The following is a 6,745-nucleotide window of genomic DNA, read 5'->3' as shown; positions in this document are numbered from 1 at the left end:
ATGAGATCATACAGCATATCGCACACTTCCAAGTCGACTGTTACAAAACCTGACACACAACTAACAGAATTACAGAAAAACAGACAAAAAGAGCAATTTGAACAACCCAATAAAGGCTTGAATCCTTAAAAAACATAATGCTGCCACTACCGTGTTTTACTGTGCTGAATCATCAGTGATGTGTAGGTTTTTAGCTACAGAGTTTGGTAGACTGTTGACTGGAGAGCAAAATWGCAGCATTTGTTACATTTTCAGSTGGTAAGGCTCACTTTCACACTGCACTATGTCAAACTAGCAAGACCATTTGAAATATTTGTTCCAAGCTACACCAAGACCCACTGAAAGAAACGACACTTTAAACATCTGAAGACAACATAAACGCAACTTCCTTTTTTGTAAAATATAAACAAAAATGGAGTGCTATCAGGTTTTAGGATTTATCTTTGATAAAAGACCAAGAGCCACTTCTAGTGCTAGACTCTTGCACTTATTTTGGTTGTATTTACCCAKAATACTCTGCAATATAGTCTACTTCCTGCTTTTGGCGAGGTCTCTGGTCTGCTTGGTGTTCACATATTTGAACCGCGCCGCCAGAGTTCACTTCAGTCGACCAAGAGCTAAGTTTTTAGGCGGGTCAGAGTTCGAGTTTGGTCTACATCAGAGTTAATTTGCACAAACAAACTAGACCTTCTAGGCAAATAAACTGGAGTGTGAATACAATCTAAATATAATACTTACCAAATATCAAATATTCCCTTTCCAAAGACACACACACACACAACTCCTTACAATCTATACATGTGTTTCCAGAAAGGACGGTTGGTTTACCTTTGACTGTATAATATTTGCTAATTAATTCTATTTGCAAAAAAAGAGACCTCATTACCGTTAATCGTTTCAACACAGGCACATTGTGTAACTAGTCTGGAGGTGCTGCTTTATTCAAGTGACTCACAGATATAAACTCTTATGTGATGATATAAGACAAGTGACAGCTTCTGGAGCRTTATGCATACCCRTGCTGGCATGATCGTGAACCAAATAAGCTCTCCTGCYGCAATTGGGAATGTCAGCAGGACAACARAGACATAGCTACACATCCTTCATGGTACGTCTCTGAATGACACAGCTTTGTTCTGTGAAGCAGCAGAACAAAGCGTGGGTGGTGGTCTGAACAGAACAAAGCCCAGATGAAATGGTTTGTCTGAACCCTTCACCAATCTACRGTGGGAGTGGGCGAGGAGCAGGGGTGATGCAAGCTCAGGCGGTTGCAAAAATCTTATTTTCCTGCTTCAAAAAGCTCACAGCTCAGTGGTGTTTCGTGTCCCGGCAGCCGAAGCTTTCCATTTGGTCCAAGGTTGAAGAAAATCTGGAATATCTGGAATATGAGGGTGGAGCAGAAACAATGTATAGCCTTTCAGTCTCACTTTAGATTGTTTCATGTTCTCTCCATCATTGACACTTTCTGTTCATCGTGCAATCAGAGAGCTCGATCCTGCTGACCCCATTTTTCAGCATTAATTACTACCTGGACCTGCCTCCAATCAGCAGTAATTGAAGGACACTGGGATAATTAACAAGCAACCTTTAATTGGCATGTCCTGCCGTTGCTGATAATTAAGTTAGCAGATTTGTCATCAGTACATGAAGCTCCTCAGGTGATTAACCCTCAATTTACTGTCATTCTTCAATGACAAAAACTTTCCTAATCGTGAGTAGTAGCACTATTAATTAATCAAATGGTGCATAAAGATAGTGGGGGGAAATATTGAACATTTAGGGAAGAAAACAAGGAGGTTTCAATATTCTCTACATTGCAAGATTAATATTTYACAAAACAAATTCTGCCATGAGGGGGAAAAAAAGTAAAAAACATAGTTAGAAAGAATAGGATAGATACTGCGACTAAAGATCCTCTTAATCTATTATGTCTTTTTCTTACGATTTCAAAACAATTCACAAGCAGATATAAAATCTAGTCGGTGAAAGCTGCTAATAAAATRCAGAAAGAGTGATCTCAATCACCTGAGAAAAAGAGCTCTGACTCCATAAATAATCTTCAAGCAACATTAAATCATTTACAAATGTTTGTGTCTAAACACACATCTGAARAATCTGGACAAATAGCGCACCAGCGATTTATGAGACAGAACTGGAACGTAATTAAAAATTAAAGCCTTCAACTCAGTTGCTTGTTATTTTTATGAAGGTGAAACTTATGCACTTTTAAAACAAAAACTAAATGCAAAAGAAAATTGAAWACTGTCGCTGTTGCACCAAGAAATGATTACGGTAACCTCAAATAGATGTGTAAGAGTGTGAATATGTGAAATGATTTTTTTTAAATAAAGTTATTTCTCTCAGTGGGGCTGTGCTGTGATGGCAGATGAGTGTGTGACTCATTTGGCCCTGGGTGGCTGTGTCAGGCCTCTTTTCCGGCTGTTGACTAACTGCTCCTTGTTCTGTAAACACAGACAAATGTACCCCACAGGAGCGGCTGCCCTTCAGCTCCCCGGTGCCTTAAACTAATGAATTTTTAAAGAGGGCATCAATCAAACTGCAGGTCAGATCAATAGTCCACATCTCAGGAGTGGATTTTCACTCAAACATTGCTTCCATGTAGCCGTCTTGTCGAGCATTCTTTCACTGCAGACAAGCATAACATAACATTTGTAAAATGAAAATAAAAGTCATTATAAACTGTAAAGGGCAGGAAGTGTTAACTGACTGGGGCGTCAGACGGCCAGGTGGTGAGCACATCACAAAAACTGGTCAGAAAAGCACCAGAATACACTTTTGACACTTGACATATAACAAAACAATCRATTTTGTTATAAACGGTAGCCTATTATCCTTCCTCAAACAGTTTTAGGGTAGATTTATGGGCTAAACAGAACATGTTCTGTTTAGCCCATGTTCTGTTTAGCCCATAAATCTGTTTAGTCTACTCAGTTCTGCCTAAAAGAAAAAAAAGTTAAGTGATATTTTCAGCACAAATATCAACTCAAATGTTTCTGAGAACTACAACTCCAAAATAAATGGATGCCCTTCTGACAGGACAGTAAGAGTTAAAAGCTCAAACTAACACTGAAGTTGAGAAAATATTATTTTATGATATATAGACTATTACATTTTGGTGATTTTTAACCACATTGACGGATAAAAATTCAAAATTGGATCATTAAATTAAAAAAACAGTTTGAAATTTGATAAACATTTAACATTTCTCTAAAGACTTAGAGAGATATTTAAAGATGCTCTTGTCTGATGTTAATACTGACCCAAAGTCTGGTGATTTCAGCTAATATTAATGCTTTATTTCAATCTAACACAACCGTCTGCGGTTCAGATTAATCTTCCTAAAGTTTCAATGACGCATATCAATTTATCTCACACAAAGATAAAAGGAGTTAAATATAAGGAAGCAATTTTCTCAAATGCAAGCTGCAGTGATGAGAAACAGAGCTAATCTCTTTGATCTAATTTTTATAAATTAGATCATAAATGCCACAATACAAAGAGAAAAAAAGGACATAGCAAAAGTAAATGGAGAAAGAAGGTACACTGTGTAATAAAAAAGGGAAGAACAAGACAACCTTAAGAGGATGAGCCAAGAAATTACAGAAATAACTCACTAATTGGTAAAAGCAGAAGACAGATGTCTTATCTGGTTGCTGATAAAACAAAACACTTCTGCCTGCGAGACAATTCCTTCATGTTAAGTCAAAAGGAACAAAACACAGGGGGACCATAYGTACAGATCAAGAGCCAGAGGCTCTTCATGTTGCTGAACAATGCTTCATTTCCGCTGCGAGTTCATTCTAATTTMTCTGCCTTTACTTTAAAAAGAATAAAAATAAACATTAGAACAATGTCCTACAGAATACCRAAAAGCTCTGGGTAAGCTTTCTTCTGGCTTAGAGAAATTGTACGTAATGGTAATCTTTAAAAAAGGACATGCTATTAACTTCATCCATTTACTAAAATTAACAAATGAACAATATAAGAAAAAAATTTGTGAAACATAACAAATGTTAATTTCTAAGATAAAGACACTTGAGTAAAAATCTCCTTTAAACCAGCTCAATTCTGTGTGAAAATACCTCCTTGCTAAATTATGAATGAATTAAGCCACATCCAGAAATGACTATAGTCAGATCTTAATAAATTACTTAAATATCATCCACCCAACAATGTGACRCAAGCTAAAACTGCCAATAAAACAATTTCTTAATCTAAAGAAATGTAATAAAAGACTAGAAAGTGTGAATGCTGAATACTTTTGGTGAAAATGGCAAAAGCGTTTGAAGCCAACTGCTGGAGAAAGGCTTCCAGAAATGTAAGAAATAGTCCATGCATTGTGGAAAAACCCATGTAAAAGCGAAAATTAGCTAAAACGCTAAAACTAGCTAATATGCTAACGATATCAAATAGGCAACCACTAGCATGCTGGGTTACAGTGATATATTCCATGAAATGTAAAAAAAATAAATAAATAAATAAATCATATAAGCCCTAAAATATGAAGGATTCCTCTATTCCTTCTGATARAAACGGTGGGTGAATGAAATCCACACCTTTTATGATTCCTGAGATATCAACATTTGTTTGGAGGCATCATTTAGCATCGTTTGACCGGTTAGCTCAGCTGGTCAGAGTGTGGTGCCAATAATGCCAAGGTCATGGGTTCAATCCCCAGACTGGYCAATTCAAATCTATAGTCTTATTAAAAATGTCAATRCATTAAAAAGGCTGGAAAATCAAATATTATGCATGTTGATTTTGAAAAACTATGAGCACTTTCCTCAAATCTTCATTGTGTTAAGATCAGGTAAGTTGTTCTTAAATCGATGGAAACTCAACATTGTGTATGGCTGGTTAGCTCAGCTGGTCAGAGYGTGGTGCTAGTAATGCTGAAGTCATGGGTTTCATCCCCAATGTGGCCAATTGAAATCTAAAGTCTTTTGGAAAGTCAACACTTCAAAATTAAAAATGGCAGGAAAATAAAATCAACACTTCAAAATAAAGAAATGGCTCTGAAATCCAATCATTTAGTTAAGCATGGAAATATGCTTATACATCATTGTCCATTTTAAGTAAGATTTCTTTGAATTTATTTCACTTTTTAACAGGATTTTTTTTGCRTTTTCCTTTTTTATGTCTCTATAGTTTGTGTRCTAGTGGAAGACGTCATGACCAARCCATATTTTAAAACTTCCTGTCAACTTTTAACATRAAAACACCGTGGGGCACTGATGGACTGCTCTGGCATCCACCACCAGGCTTATGGAGTTTTCTGGAGAAAGCATCCTAAATCTAAGAAATTCTATAGAAATGCCCACAATATTGAAATTTTTTTCAAAATGCACAACAAATGCAACACATTTATAGCAGAGTAAATGATGCCAGTCTCAGTTCAATCTCTCTTACAACATCCTTCAGCTGCTGGTAATGAGAAAGCCAACATGATCAGACTGAGGCACCGGCTGCTTTAAGAGGAGCATCACATTCATTCTGGCGTCTATCCTGCTACTTAAACCACGCACATAATCTTCACATGTTAGGATGTTGTAGCAGCAAACAGCCTCCAATAATCCACAGCCACAGAGGAAACATTTGCTGCGTTTGCCTGCCAAGGAAGGGATTTCAGCAGCACCAAGGAGACAGAGAGGAGCAAAATAAAGAAGTAAAACTGTTCGACTAAAAGCTTTCTGCATTGTTTCATTTTCAAGGACATTTCTGTGTCCTAGCCGGCATCCAGTCTCGCTCTCTTTATCTAAAGTCCACCCGGCCCCGTTGTGGTGCTCTGAGCTGCAGAGAGCAACCCACAATCCCATCTGCTTGTCAAAGAGAAAAGCATGTAAGCCGCTGGAGCAGCAGGGATTGAAGATCCCTGGGGTAAAGCCTGGGACATTCAGAAAAGCTCTATGGCTTCACTTTTGTTATTTTTCCTTTTTGGTTCAGCTCCAAAAGTTTAAAGTTTTAAAGCAGCTCTTCACACAAAATTGACCTTCTAAAAAGGTTGAAAGCCAGAAGACCAAGCAGATGAGGCTTTGCAGAAAAAAAAACCCTGGACTTCTACCACAGGAATGCATTTCTCAGTGAGCAAATCGAGTTATGAAATTGTCTCACCCAAGTTTTTAGTATAAGGGGACTTTTTAGGTGCCAAAATCTGAAATAAACCTTCTCTCAATTATTATAGCAACATGAAATTATCTCTCTATGTTTTTTATATTTTACTATTGTCATGCAACACAGATTAAAAAGAATTTATAGGTGTACTTTGGCAAGGAGATGGTAATTATTCTGATGCTGTATGCCTGGTTGTTGTCATTATTACTATTATACATAGAGTTTCTTGTCTTGCTATGAATTAGTTTGTAACCATTTTGTCTGTCATAATTTATTTGTTGGCTCTTAGCACAGTATATTGAATAGGCAMATAAACGTTTTAACATGGATTTAGTCACAATATTTTGATAATTATTGAGTCAGTAAGTAATATATTTCATTAAATTGATATAAGGGGCAGGATTAAATAAGTGTTCACTTCTTTATACTCCTTTTCAAACATRACAGTACACAGTAAAAATGCCAGTGTTGAATTAACACCCAAAAGTGTCTWTATGTGTCCAAGTCAGCTGGTGTTAAATTCAACAATACAGAGAGTCACATTAACATTTACAACGGTGCTGGTGTTATATATATTAAATATATTATATATTAAAAGTAACACCAGTGTAGT

At 36.6% G+C, this 6,745-nt stretch overlaps 1 non-coding gene across 1 annotated transcript; it reads left to right on the top strand.

The window, feature by feature from the left end:
- The first annotated feature begins 4,633 nt into the window (after positions 1–4,633).
- trnai-aau (transfer RNA isoleucine (anticodon AAU)) lies at positions 4,634–4,707 on the top strand. The gene has a single exon. It is a non-coding gene; the product is annotated as a tRNA-Ile (tRNA).
- Positions 4,708–6,745: the final 2,038 nt, after the last annotated feature.

This window comes from Poecilia reticulata, linkage group LG8, assembly GCF_000633615.1.
Source record: "Poecilia reticulata strain Guanapo linkage group LG8, Guppy_female_1.0+MT, whole genome shotgun sequence".
Lineage (NCBI taxonomy): Eukaryota > Metazoa > Chordata > Actinopteri > Cyprinodontiformes > Poeciliidae > Poecilia > Poecilia reticulata.
The sequence above is the reverse complement of the archived record's forward strand: the minus strand, read 5'-3'. Positions and strand labels throughout refer to the sequence as shown.